At 34.7% G+C, this 14,263-nt stretch overlaps 1 long non-coding RNA gene across 2 annotated transcripts in view; it reads left to right on the top strand.

The window, feature by feature from the left end:
* Positions 1–14,263, top strand: part of LOC119867042 — a 134,989-nt gene that overhangs the window by 109,201 nt on the left and 11,525 nt on the right. Inside the window, exon 3 of one of the 2 annotated variants that reach the window (XR_005382150.1) lies at positions 299–495. The exons of the other annotated variant lie outside the window; for it this stretch is intronic. This is a non-coding gene — a long non-coding RNA (uncharacterized LOC119867042). The remainder of the gene's footprint in view (positions 1–298; positions 496–14,263) is intronic. 2 annotated transcript variants of the gene reach the window in all.

The raw sequence follows: 14,263 nt of genomic DNA on the forward strand, positions 1-14,263 counted from the left end.
AGAAAGTAACTGCAGATGAATTAACTCAAACAGTCGTCATAACTGTTGGATAAAATAAAAGCATATAAATAATTTAAGCTAACAGAAAATTTATAAAGTCTGAAGAAAAAATTCTGGAGACTAAAGGAAAACCTTTTGGCCCACCACACAGGTTGGGCACAAAAGTGCTTGCTAAGCTATCTATTTCACACATGCAACGACAGAAGGTTCGATATTCATTCGATCGATGAGTGAAAAGGCACAATGGCAAAATCAGACAGACTTCTTTTCAAATACAGATCTCCAATGTCCCCTACAGTCTACAGATGCACGGCTGGTGGTGTGGCTCAGACGGAGCAAGGGTTACATCAAGGCTGTTCTCTGGACCGTGCAAACAGTCTAGACCAATGACCTGCAGCATCATGCCCTTTGAAGAAGAGGCAAGTTCGGTCACGATGAAGAAAAATCAAGGCGTACCCCTTTTAACAATAGGGAGCAGCTCGAGGCTGCAAAGAGGTAAGCAGGGGTAAGAAGAAACCGGCATCTGCTTCCATGGTTACAGGCCAACTATGAGAACCTAGCTTTTCAAGGGAGTCTGTTCTCAGGCTCCCTCACGGGGTATGCCATGCATTATAAGCAAAGGCAGGTTGAGCTGAAATCCACATAGTTATTTCAGAGTAAAATGATACGGAGTAGCACATGGCTGGCAGAAAAAAAAGTCACATGACTGTTAAGAACCTGACTTGGGCTATTTCAGAATAGAATTTTTTCCCCCTTTATCTCTGCTTAAATAAAGACAGTAAATTTGTATAAAACAAACAGCGATGGTGAACATGATTTTCATTTCTCAGGTTCTTATGTGAGAAGAGGTCAAGGGTCAAGGTAATACCCACCCCCCGTGGCAGGACCATGTACAGTCTTGTTACTGTAGCTTTATTATGGATATCATTTAGAAATATTTCCCTTTTTTGCCGGACTATGACACTGAATGTATGTTCTTGTGAGTCTCTCTCTCTCTCTGACCTGATTCCTTCTGATTTCCTGCCCTGGATTTCCCCATGTTTATGTTCATTTCTGTGGTTAGCTCCCATGAGGAGGGGTAGGAGATTTGGTGAGAAACTTCTTTGGCGTGGTGTTACTGTTCTAAGCAAGTGTGTGGTTTCCTCTGGCTTTTGAAATATTCAAAATTCAAATCTACATCAAAACCATTGGCCTCCGACAATAGTTCTGTTTCTGATTCATGCATTTATATTTTATTCTGTGGCTTGCTACATCAGTGAATCTATAAATTCAAATAAAAAAGTTTTTTCCCCTTTCTGTGAGATATTTAGTTATTAAGTTGGATCCTGTGATGTGACATACTAACAGCTGATCTATTTGAATAAAAAGTTGACAGATATAAAAAGAGCAAATTCTGTATTATTGAGGATAGTTCTACTATATTAGCTACACAAAATGCAGATATATGTGTAATTAACATAGATAAGACATCCCTCTAACAATGTACCATAACTAAATATTGGAAGAACTCATGTTTGTTACCTTCGTGATATACAGTTAACTATAGATCTTCCATGCAATCTATCTTTTGAGTAATTTTTGTTTGCAAATATATTGTTAAGAGTTGAAAAAGAAAGGAATGCTCCAAAGATCAAGGGATAAAACACCTTTCCTTAAACTTATTTTTCAGAAGCTTTGTATATTACTAAAAATGAGCACTATATGTCTGGTGGTATGGAGATTCATTTTAAATACTCACCTTGAAGGAAAATTATGTTGGAGCTTTACAAAGGCAATTAAGTGTTGGTGACCATGATAGCCACAATTTAATGCTCTCAACTGAGAAATCAGAAGATAATGTTTTGTCATGTTCCTCCATACTGATGCCGTGTTTTGAGCTAGGTTCATGGCTAAACATATGCATGAGGTTTTATTTCTTTCAGTGTGTTGAGATACATTAATTTCTATGCATGGATGGTGAGAAAAGCGTTTGGGGTAAAAAAAGTGAACTACTCTGGTGTCACTATTTTACTATAGTAATTCATACACTGTTATAAGTAATGAACATATTATCTAAACGAATGTTCTAGTTTTTTTAAAAAATAATTTACTTACTGCTAAGAGAATTCAACATCAGAGTTTCTTTGATATAACAACAGATCATACTTGCTGGCAAAGGTCAAGTGCCAGTTATTTCTTCAGTGGAAAAATCTACCTGTCAATTCTCCAAAGGAAAACAAAACAATAGCAAATGCACTAAGGTTTACATATTGCATGATAATTTGTAAATTGTAGTTAAAAAATGAGACTATTCCATGAAATCTATTGCAAAATAGATAGCTGGATTTTTTTTTTCCAGTTAACATTTAGCCATTAGCCTTGCTCTTTTGTTTTTCAAAACATACTCAGTTTTATGAATATTTATGTGTGAACATAAATTACTCTAACTTGCTAAATGTGGATATATGTAAACACTTGGAGCCATTGTCATAGAATCAGATTGATAGTTATTAAAACGCTATTATTTTAACACATTAATATGCAGATAGGACACTTCATACTGAGTATTTAGGAGAGAAATGACAGCTTCTTTCCTTAAAAAAAAAAAAGATTCTCTATCTCTGAAGTATATAGCTCAGTATTATATACATACTACATGTAGTTTGCAAGAAAAACTCCACTCATATGACAATATGTATTGGATTTAAATATTTCTGAGAATTAAATTTTAGAATAAATAATGCATTTTGCCTTCCTTACTGCAAAATAAAAAAATACTAGATTTTCCTTACCTGAAGGATCATTTAAAATAAGAATAATGAAATTTACTAGTGCTTTGAATATAGTAGATGCTCAATAAAATATCTCTCTAGCACTAATGAAACAATTATCTAAAAATAATCCAGTTTCATAAAACACAGGAAAGAATTTCCTCTACTTACTCATATATTTCTTTTCACCTTTTTTGTTATGATCTATCTATACAAATGAGTACTTTTTGTCAGTAACCTATGATTACGAATGCCTGCTATGTGTCCAGTGAGACTAGAAGTGTATAGCCAGAGCCACATTCCCAAAATGAGATTCTTAAAAGCACTATTATTCTAAAAGATGTTACTTTGCTTTCTGGGACAGAAAAAAAAAAAAAAAGTCCTGGAATCCAATACATATGAGAGAGATGCTATATTAAACAAGGTTAGATGGATTGCTTATATGCAATACTTTCTGGAATGCAATCAAAAAACTAATGCATATATTGTATCCCTAAGAGGGGTATATTTTCCAAAGTTATTTAATTTTTTCATGAATACTTATTGACTTATATGTATGTATATATTTAATCCAACTTCCCCGTAAAATATTTATTAATTTAATATGGCCTAATTTCAGTGATATGCTGATGCTGGCTAAAACCAGCTTGGCTGAGCTAATTGTAATAATTCCTTTCTAAATTTCATCTTAAAGAGATATCTTCCTCTTTGCTTGAAATCAGCTATACCAAGAGTACTTGCACCATAGAAATCTGCAAGTACTGCAAATCAGGGCCTTTTTTTCCTTTTTCTTAGAAGCTGTCATTAAACATCCACAAGCACACTGCTGCCTAATTTCCCCTCTGAATCCATCTTTGTAGGTAAATCATAACTACTAACAGGTCAATAAGTTTAGAAGTGTTCTATTCATCAACCTGTCTAAAATACAAAACTATTTAAATTATGTAGATTAGACAAAAGACAGGACAGCTGTGGAAAATACTGGATGTTCTAAATTTTCCTTAAATATTTAGCTTTTACATCAGGAAGTCAAATAATTTATCTTTCTGACTTTTTTAATTTACCTGAATAAACATCTATGATTATTCCTTTATCTCCTTTCTAACAAAATATTTATTTACTCTGGTACATAATTGTCAATTAATTTTTAAGTGAGTGACAACAGGGTTCTGGAAATCTCCAGACATCTTTTATTTTTTAAAAGACTTTATTTATTTATTCATGAGAGACACAGAGAGAGGCAAAGACATAGGCAGAGGGAGAAGCAGGCTCCCCGTGGGGAGCCCGATGCAAGACTCAGTCCCAGGACCCCAGGATCATGACCTGACCTGAATCGAAGGCAGACGCTCAACCACTGAGCCACCCAGGCGTCCCTCCAGATTTCTTTTAAATGGGTCTCCAACTTCTACTCACTTCATTACCCGTGAATTTTTAAAAAATCAAGATGAGGTATTTTTGAAGTAATTTATACTTTGGAATTGCATCTCATCTAATTTTAGACATTTTATCAGTAGTATTAGCCCGCTTGACCTCTTGGATGAGATTATTATGAGGAAAGCAAAGATGAAAAATCTAAGTGGAAAAACTGAAATACACACTTTTGACAGACATGGTGCTTAATTACCATTTGATCTTTTACTTACCAAATTACTTTGGGTGGGTTATAGGTAAAATCTCTAAATATCAGTGGATTATAAGAATAAATATTTAGTGAGATAATAAATTTATTTTATAGATAAAATATACATATTTATAATTATATAAATGTAAATTTTATATATTAAAATTATATATTTATATTTATGTATAAATATATATTTGAAATATCTAAAATATATTTTATATTTATATGAACATATAATAAATTCATATAAATATATTTATATAAGTAAATTATAATTATCCATGAATGGGTTATTTCTTGGCCTTTTTGCTTGAAGAAATGAGTTCTATAGTGACATGCTTTCAAGTACGTCTGTGATCTAGTTTGTGACAATACATGGGATGACTTACGTTTCTAATTATATTATGATTCTAATATACCTTCCTGATCACATGTTTGCACCTCAAACACTGCACTTCAGCTTATATGGCCCTCAAATTAGTTCATTAATCTGTCTATTTTTAGTACAAATATTGTGTCCAAAAATACTTTGAAGTTCCAAACATGATTAATACATGACCTCTGCCGTTTTTGGAGCTCATAGTCAAGTGTGAGAAGAAAGACCAGCTTAAATGTACTGTCATCATGAGAGAAAACCATTCAAATATAACTTTATCTACCTTAATATACACATTACAAATCCAAGAATTCTCCAAGTCTAATCCCAAAATCTCATATACTTTCTGTATTTGACTCAGCACATAATAGGTGTTGGTACATCACAGAGAGTTCCATATCTACAATTATGAACAGTATAGTCAAGATGGCATGGACATGATTCTTAGTATAGACCTAAGGAAAAAGTGAAGACAGATAAATTATAGAAACTAGCTGTATACCCTATTTATGAATGCAGGGAAGCAGTTCACATAAAATAAAAATTCTCAAAGAATACTTCACGATTTTCATAAGATAAACATAATCAGTTCTAAACCCAATGTAAATTGTCACAAGCATTCAACTTAGACAACATTGTGTTGTGTATATGTGTGACACACGTGTTTGAATATTCCTTGAATAAGATGTTTCTAATAGTTGGAAAAATATTTGAACATACTAATATTATGCTTCTGAGAACTCTAAAGCCAATCAAAAGTTGTAAGAGGTTTTACTTTGTCATTATATCAACGATCTTGAACGTAATACATAATTGTAGTCCTGGAAAATTCTCCTTCCTATGCCACATAACTTGAAACTCTTCTTTCTTTCAAAGAGTACTTCAGAATTTTGAAAAATAATATTAATGCAAAATATTTGCACATGAAGGATCTTATGTGACTATTTGATGTAAGGTCTTTAAATGAAAACACTTTTGATTTTTGATAGATAATTTATAAGCACTATATTTATACATTTATAAGTACTCTTGTATTTCAACTTTTTAATGTATATTTTTTATTGGAGTTCGATTTACCAACATAGAGTATAACACCCAGTGCTCATCCCATCAAGTGCCCCCCTCAGTGCCCGTCACTTGCCTCCCTTTCCACTACCCCTTGTTCGTTTCCCAGAGTTAGGAGTCTCTCATATTTTGTCACCCTCTCTGATATTTCCCCTCATTTTCTCTCCTTTCCTCTATAATCCCTTTCACTATTTTTTATATTCCTTGTATGAGTGAAACCATATAATGATTGTCCTCCAAATGACTTACTTCACTCAGCATAATACCCTCCAGTTCCATCCACATAGAAGCAAATGGTGGGTATTCATCATTTCTAATAGCTGAGTAATGTTTTTCAACTTTAGAAACGAAAATAGTCTTTTTTAAATGTTTTTTTAAGAAGCTCTCTTGCCTTTTGATAACACAAAAGTTCTTTTAAATTTGTCTCTGGAAAAGTTAGTCTTTCTAGACCTAGCTCAACTATCCTCTCTTTTGTGAAATATTTCCTTCTCTCTGCAACAGCTTTGTTTCCTACCCTTCTGTCTTTCTTACCCACTCACTTTCTCTTCCCATCTGTTTACATTTTACTAAGTTAAAAAAAATAATAAAAGTAGATGGCAGTGGACAAATTGAAAAATATATGCGGGAATCTTCACAGTAGGGAGCTGTAGCGACTGACTATTAAATTTGGCTCTGAACTTTCAACTACTTTTTAAGAAATGTTTTGTCTGAACCTTAAAAAAATGCAAAGTAAAAACAGTCTCTCACCCTTCTGAAAGGGGAAATGAACTTCCTACCTCTGCTCATTCTTTTATCTAAAGTATGAGATATATATGTTTATAATAAGCCATGTTTAGATCCATTATTGCCTTGGTTTCCAAAAATTATTGTTTATTATTACTAATGAAAGGTCACCAAAAGCAATTTCCCTTAATTTGTGTGTCACAATCCTGCTATTTTTGTTGAGCATGATATCCATTCTACTTAGTTGTTTTGTTTTTTGTGTGTATGAGTGTGTGTATGTGTAAGAACTCTCTGAGGTTAACATCTGTCAGCATTTTATTTTTATAGATGGATGCCAACTATTGTGCTTGCTATATTGTAAATATATTGCTGTATTTATGTTCCCATTCTTTTTTTTCCTCAAAGACATGATTGAATCTTTAATATGTCCAACACACTGCTCAGTTTTGCTTTAATTAAAAAGAAGCTTGTTCCTTTAAATATTTCTTTTCTTTAAGGGGTATATCCATTGGCCTAAACTATATTCCTTTCTAATTTATATTTATTATCATATATCTTACCTAAATCATATGTATATGAATAATAGTCAATATTATTAAATAAAAGTAACATATCTATATGATGTTTCTTCTATTACTATATACATAGCAATATATGTGGGTGCATATGTACATATATATATTTCATACATATGTTATATATGTGGTGTCATATATGGTATCATATCATGGTGTATATCATATACCATGCTCTATCTATTCATCTGCCTATGAAAGCAGACAGATTTGTATCCGGTTTTGTATCAGGTAAACAGTTAATTTTGATGCTTCATATCATCTAGAGATATTGTTAGTATTCATAGTCTGATTCAGGCATCTGGGATAGAGTGGGAGATTTGCGTTTCTGATGAGACCTCAGGGGTGACATATGCTGCTGTCTGTGGAGCACAGTTAGAATGTCAAAGACTAAAGAACTAAGGAGTTCAAGTTCTGACTTTGCCCTTGATTCTGATCTTGACCTAGAGACATTTTCCTCTTGATCTTTTTCCTTACCTATTAAATGAGTGGAATCATATTTCCCTTGCCTTTTCACGGAACTGTTCTGTGGTTTAAATTAAATTAATTAAGAAAATACTTTCTAACAAAAAAGCACAAGAGGGGATAATACAGATAGCTATTTCCTCTTATCCTTTGAATAGTATATCTTGTGCCCTAATTTCTGTTGGTGTTTGCCCATTTAGCTTGAAATGATGGACCCGGCTTTAATGTTATCTTTCAATAGTTCTGTGTCCTCATTTACCCACTTTTTGTTCAACCGTTAATTTATTCATTCAACAGGTATTTCTTGAGTAGCTACTGTGTGCCATGCATGGTGCCAACTTCTGAAAATATGATTGGCTTCTTTTACTTCTACTTTTCTTCATTCTCTCAAATAATTTCTTCTATTGATCTCACTCTGCTCTGTAACCTCTCATTATCTTTCCTTCTGCCTTCAAAAGAGTATTGGAATCATTAATCTGAAGTTTACATTTTTAAAATCAGTTTTATCCAATTCTACAAATATTCACTGACTCCCCACAATATGGCAAATTCTCTGCAAAATGAATATAAAATTGAAGAAATTAGAGAAAAGACAATCCTTTTATCCCATCAGTTATATCCTACTTATGGAATGGGATATTTCACAATTTCTCAAGTAATTGTAGTACCAGGCAGGATATGACTGGTGTCATCAGACTTTGAAGAATGCTTGAAAAGTAAAAAATAGAGCTGGTTTGAAGGCTTTGCAAAAACTTTTTAAAGATGACTAAATTGTGACAGGAGGAGAGGGGAGGAAGGAAAAAAAAATGGATGTTACAAGTAGAACAAATCATGCCTTGTCTTCTCTTTGCTTGCATTCTTGATGAGTGACTTGGGCAAGGGATCAGTTATGGTCAAAAAGATTTTAAAACTTTTCTTAAGGAATATATGAAGGGAAGGTGGAAATTCATATTGGAATCATACTGTGATGGCTTTGGATGCCAGCTACGGAAGTCTGTGCTCAATGGAAGGGGCATAGAGGAATCTCTGAAGGTTGCTGTTGGCCTTTCTGCCATGCATTCAAAGTCAACCTTTAATTCAAGTCAATTGGGATTTGAACACAAATCCACTCTAAGAATTGAGTTCAGATAGAGCAGATTGGTGACTTCCAATTTTGCAGTTTTTATCAAGGTGGAATACATACTTGGCACAATATAATGGACTATGTGATGACACCTGGCTGCTAGGTAAACCTTGTTCAGTAAATTGCTAGCTTGTCGACCTTTGAGAAGGCATTCACGTCTGTGAGCCTTAGGCACTTTTTCTTATGGGAATAATAAACTCTTCCTATGTTCAAAGTCATTGTGAGAGATAAATATGGCAAATAAATTTGAAAACCATAAACCTTGAAAGCATGAAAGTCTGTCCAACTATAAGAACTCCACCGTGGGTGCCTGGGTGGTGGCTCAGTTAGTTAAGTGTCCAATTCTTGGTTTCAGCCCAGGTCATGATCTCAGGGTCATGATCTCAGGGCTGTGAGATCGAGCACCATGTTGGGCTCCAGGCTCAGCATAGAGTCTGCTTGAGATTCTCTGTTGCTCTCTCTCTGCCCTTCCCACTCATGCTTTCTCTCCATCTCTCTCTCTCTCTCTCTCTCTTTCTCAAATAAATAAATGAATAAATATTTTTTTAAAAAGACTTCCCTCGATTATTTCTATCCCTCCCTGTCCCCCTTTCAGGGTGGGACATTAGAGGGGGTGATCTTGTCTGCCACTTTTTCCTTCTCCTTTAAATGAAGTACTATATACTCCATCGTTTTGAAGCTCAGTATACACTTTTTGAGAACACATCCAACAATCAGTTTCTTTTACCCATTCCTTTTTGAAACCCCAAAATCATTCACAAAGCCGCTTCTACTATTTTATGCTGTAATAAACTTTTATGTGCAGGCTGTACTAATTATAATGTCATTCTAACTTTAGTTTCAATATCATCTCTTGAGATAGCCACAACCCACTGGCTACTGAACCCCTCATGGATCACTCGCCATCCTCTTTTATTTGTTTTATGGCATTTTTGATTACTAAAATTACCTTCATTTATTTGCTTGTATGTTGTGTATCTCTTTAGTCAATATGATTTTATTAGTTCATTATGTGACAGACAATGTCATTGAAACTGGGGATAGGGAAATAGGAACTGAACTGATGTGTGTGCCCTTAAGGAAACAGACAGTAATAAATATTGATATAGATATTATTATACACATAAACATAAACACATAAACATCAGGTGGTAAAAGGTGCTATAAAGAATAAAACAAGCTGAAAGATTAGAGACGAGAGGCTGTTATGCCATTTTATGTTAGATATTCTGGGCAGGGTACCCTGCTTAGATGCTATTTGTTCAAAGACCAGAGGACATAGGGAAAGGGCATATCTAAGGAAAAAGGGCATATCTAAGGAAAAGTATTTCAGAGAAAGGGCATATCTAAGGAAAAAGTATTTCAAGCAGAGAGAACTGAAAGCAAAGGCCCTGAAGTGGGGGCATGCTTGGTCAAGTGAGGAGGACCTTCACCCGGGTGACTGGAGGGCAAGGAGCCATGCAAGAGTAGGAGGTGATGGGACCACAGAGTACAGGGTGGCCTGAGGCACTGTAAGACAGGCTTCAGAGTCTGTGTTAAGATCTGAGATTTTACTCTGAATGAAATGGTGAGTTTGGAAGGCTTTGGGTTGAGGAATGATGTCATCAAACTTAGATCACTCTTCCTATCTTATGGTGAAGAAGAACAACTGGGAAGAGGGAAAGAAGGGAGAACCTGTGAGAAAGAAGGAAGAACTCACTCTCTGGCTCCCCAAAATCACTGTGCTCATCTCTTCCAGGACACATAATCATGTCACTTTAAATTAGTCATGATGGGAATGTTTATACCATAGAAGTCTGCAAAAGCTGTAAATCAGGGATTTCTTTCCTCTGTCTCTCTCCCTCTCTGCCCCTTTTTCATTTTGTCCTTGCTTATTTTCCTTCTTTCCTTTATCCCTCCTCCTCTTCTTCCTTCGTTTTCTTTCTTTCTTGCATAATAGTATAAATACTTATTGTTTATAAATAAAGTTGTCAATAAACATTTACCAGGGCATCTTGGAGGAGAACAATAAGAGGTTATTACAACAGTTCAAGTGAGGGATGATGGTGGCTTAGATATAAGACAAGCATGGTAGTGAAGGAGATGATACGAAAAGTCAGATTCTGGAAGGCATCTCCATAGAAATCACTGAGGAGTTTTGCTGACTGATTAAGAAATGGTTGTGAAAATGATGATGCATCAAAGATGGCTTCTAGGTTCTTGACCTGAGTAATTGAAAAAATAGTTGTCATTGATTGAGATGGAAATGGCTTCAGGAGGAGCAGTTTGGGAGGCAAGTGTCAAGAATCTGGTTCTGATATATGAAGATTGAGATGTCTCTTAGATTTGTCCAAATGGAGATATCCTGTAGAAAGTTGGATGTTTGAGTCTATCAATCAGGAGAGGAGTCTGGACTAGAAATATCACTTTGGGAATTGTCTATAAAAAGAATGGTATGCCCCTATTCTTCATAATTTAACTGGTGATTAATCGCTTATCAGTTTTTCAAAATTTTCATGCAACATCAGAGAAGCAATGTCAATGCATGGCTATTTCATCTTCTTGAGACTGCTGAGTCAGATGTTCGCTTATTACATTGTTTTATAATATAATTTAGGCAACTAAGTAAATTCATATGACATGAATTGATTGAAGCCCTACTTGCTCTTCCCCAATTCTATTTCATACTTATGCTTTTTGCTTCTTGGAACTAGTTAGCTCTACCCATTATTTCTTAAATTCTGGTTCCAGGATCCAGAACTGCCTGCATCAGAATTGAATGGGTTTATTTTATTTTATTTTATTTTATTTTATTTTACTTATTTATCATTTAAAATTTTTTTGAATGGGTGTATTTTAAAATGTAGAATTCTGAATTTAAATACTAGACCTATTAAATAGTAATATTAGCCCATGTTCCAAGAATCTGCATTGTAACACTCATTGTCACTAGTATGCACATAAAGATTATAAAGATTCAGCCACTCGTGCTACAGTGTATAAATCTGTAGTATTTTTATCCCTTTTAAGAATTGCCCTTTGCAAAAAAATTTAATGACTGTTTTTATCATTTATATAATTAAACCTGCCTACCCATATTCTAGATTGCTTGGATTAGAATAGAATTTATTTCCGTCATAAAGATTCTGGTCATTAGTTAAGGAACTCAATAGCAAAGTCAAGTTTAACCATCCATTTTTTTTCTTGCAAAAAGTATCATTTTAGGATATACTGCAACTTTAGGATATAGTCAAACAAAAATTCAGTTACAATTTTATTTTATCTTTTATTTTTTAAAAAATTATTTATTTATTTGACAGAGAGAGAGAGAAAGAGAGAATGAGCACAAGCAGGGGAGTGGCAGGCAGAGGGAGAGGGAGAAGCAGGCTCCCTGCTGCGGAGCAGAGAACCTAATTTAGGGGCTCCATCCCAGGACCCTGGGATCATGACCTGAGCCAAAGGCAGATGCTTAACTGACTGCACCACCCAGGTGCACCTCAGTTTCAATTTTAGACATTGAATTGCTCTGGTACTTTTAAAAGTTTGCTAAATATTTCTGATTTTCCCTGTACTGAGCAAAAACAGAATACTATCGTATTTCCTTGTGATTTGTGATTTAAGTGGGCCAGTTAAAGGAGTTGAGACCAATAAGTATTGTACTTGGGGCCAGAACATTTAAACATCAGTGTCCCTTCATCTTCTTGTATCTTTCTCCACAATTGAGATGGAGGCTACCTTGTTTTTCTATTTACCTGAGTTAGTATGATTAGCAGAGCTCCTCTACCAGTCTGTAACAGACATTTAGCATGAGTGAGAAATACACCTCTGTAATTTTAAGCCACTAGGTTGGCAATTGGTGATTACTGTAGCACAACCTATTTTCTCTAGAAAAACTGGACTTAAGTTATTTTCTAGTAAAATAGACTGGAACTGACCTAAACTAATTTGTTTTTTCAACAGTGGTCAGGGATTTTTTTCAATGCTTTCATCTTTGACAATAAAAGATAGGTAGGTACTATGTCTCTTCTCTTACAACTTTACTACTAGATAGTTTGTTCAAAAAATACCAAACCCCCAAGTAAGTTACAGACCAATTTCTGCAAACATGCTAACTTTTACTGACAATCAGTTACAAAATCCTTCAAACAGCTCATTTCAATAATCTGGGGGTAGCCTATGTTTTCTGTCCTTTTCAGCATGCCATCTAGCACCTTGTAAGTAGGGTGCATTGTTGAACAAACACAGCAGTATTTTGGTGGCAGGAGCGATGAGCCTTCCAGTAGTACCAGGCAAAGGAGCCACCTTCTTCACTGGGGGGGTGGATGACAAATTAAATAGAAATCCACATCTAAAGTGTCAAAGATGTCACGTGTCAAAGTCCTCTTGGACTTTAAATAGGAATTGTACATGTTGTACTCTGAAGGAGGAGATGATTGCCCAGTATTCTAGCCAATCATGTATCTTGGAGCCCACTTGTCTCATCAATGAAGAACTGTTACATTCTTTAAAAATTATCAACCCCCTACCCCATGTATAATTTCACAGATCAATATTTGGAAATCCAAAGCATTTGCCTTAGTTGCTCCTGGAGTTCAAACTATTGATTAAGAAACTTGAGATCCTAACCAACCTAGAGAATGAATCCTTGACTAGAATTTCTTCAAATATATATTTTGTAAAGACTGTATTTTTTTATTCATGAGAGACACAGAGCGAGAGGGAGAGAGAGAGGCAGAGACACAGGCAGAGGGAGAAGCAGGCTCCATGCAGGGAGACCGCCGTGGGACTCGATCCCAGGTCTCCAGGATCACGTCCTGGGCTGAAGGTGGCGCTAAATTGCTAGGCCACTCAGGCTGCCCGAATTTCTTCAAATCTTAATTTTTTCTTAATTTAAAATAATATACTTTATACTGTACCTACTGGAGCATTTTGAACTAAATTAAATCCACTAACAGAATTAATTATGGATCTTTGTTTATTTACCTTTATACTCTACTACGAGTGTAAAAAATGTAAAACGGACCAGAAACTTATATTAGTTTACTTCACAAATCCAAATGTGATAGTACTTGATTTTTAGTAGTTTACTTCAGACGTTGTAAAGTTCTCTATATTTCTGTAGTTCACTTCAGTATTAAATAGATCCATAACCATCTGTACTTATTAAACAAAAAAATATATTATTGAACTATTTATATATTGTTTAGAGTTTTTGTAAACAACCAAAAAAAACTATATCAGTCTAAAAGGAAAATCTTGAAACTTTGGGTTACAAGTTTAGATTCTGCTGTCCTCTTTCTTCATTTTCATGGTCTGGAAAGGATACTAGCCTTCCTTAATGGTTTAGTTTCCAAGTATTTTGCCAACTGTGAATGAACTAGGTCAATGAAGGAAAACATTCTTTCTACAGCCTACATGAATATTCTGTTGTTTGAAAAACTGGACCAGCCCTTCAATCATTTTGTTAATATTTGTAGATTCTCTCTCACAGAGTTGGAATATAATTTGTAAAACCTCATCAATCAGCATGTGTTTCCCCAAATCTTCACCTCATTTTAAATTCTTTTAGTTACTGTTTTATAT

The sequence above is a fragment of the Canis lupus genome, chromosome 31, assembly GCF_011100685.1.
Source record: "Canis lupus familiaris isolate Mischka breed German Shepherd chromosome 31, alternate assembly UU_Cfam_GSD_1.0, whole genome shotgun sequence".
Taxonomy (NCBI): Eukaryota; Metazoa; Chordata; class Mammalia; order Carnivora; family Canidae; genus Canis; species Canis lupus.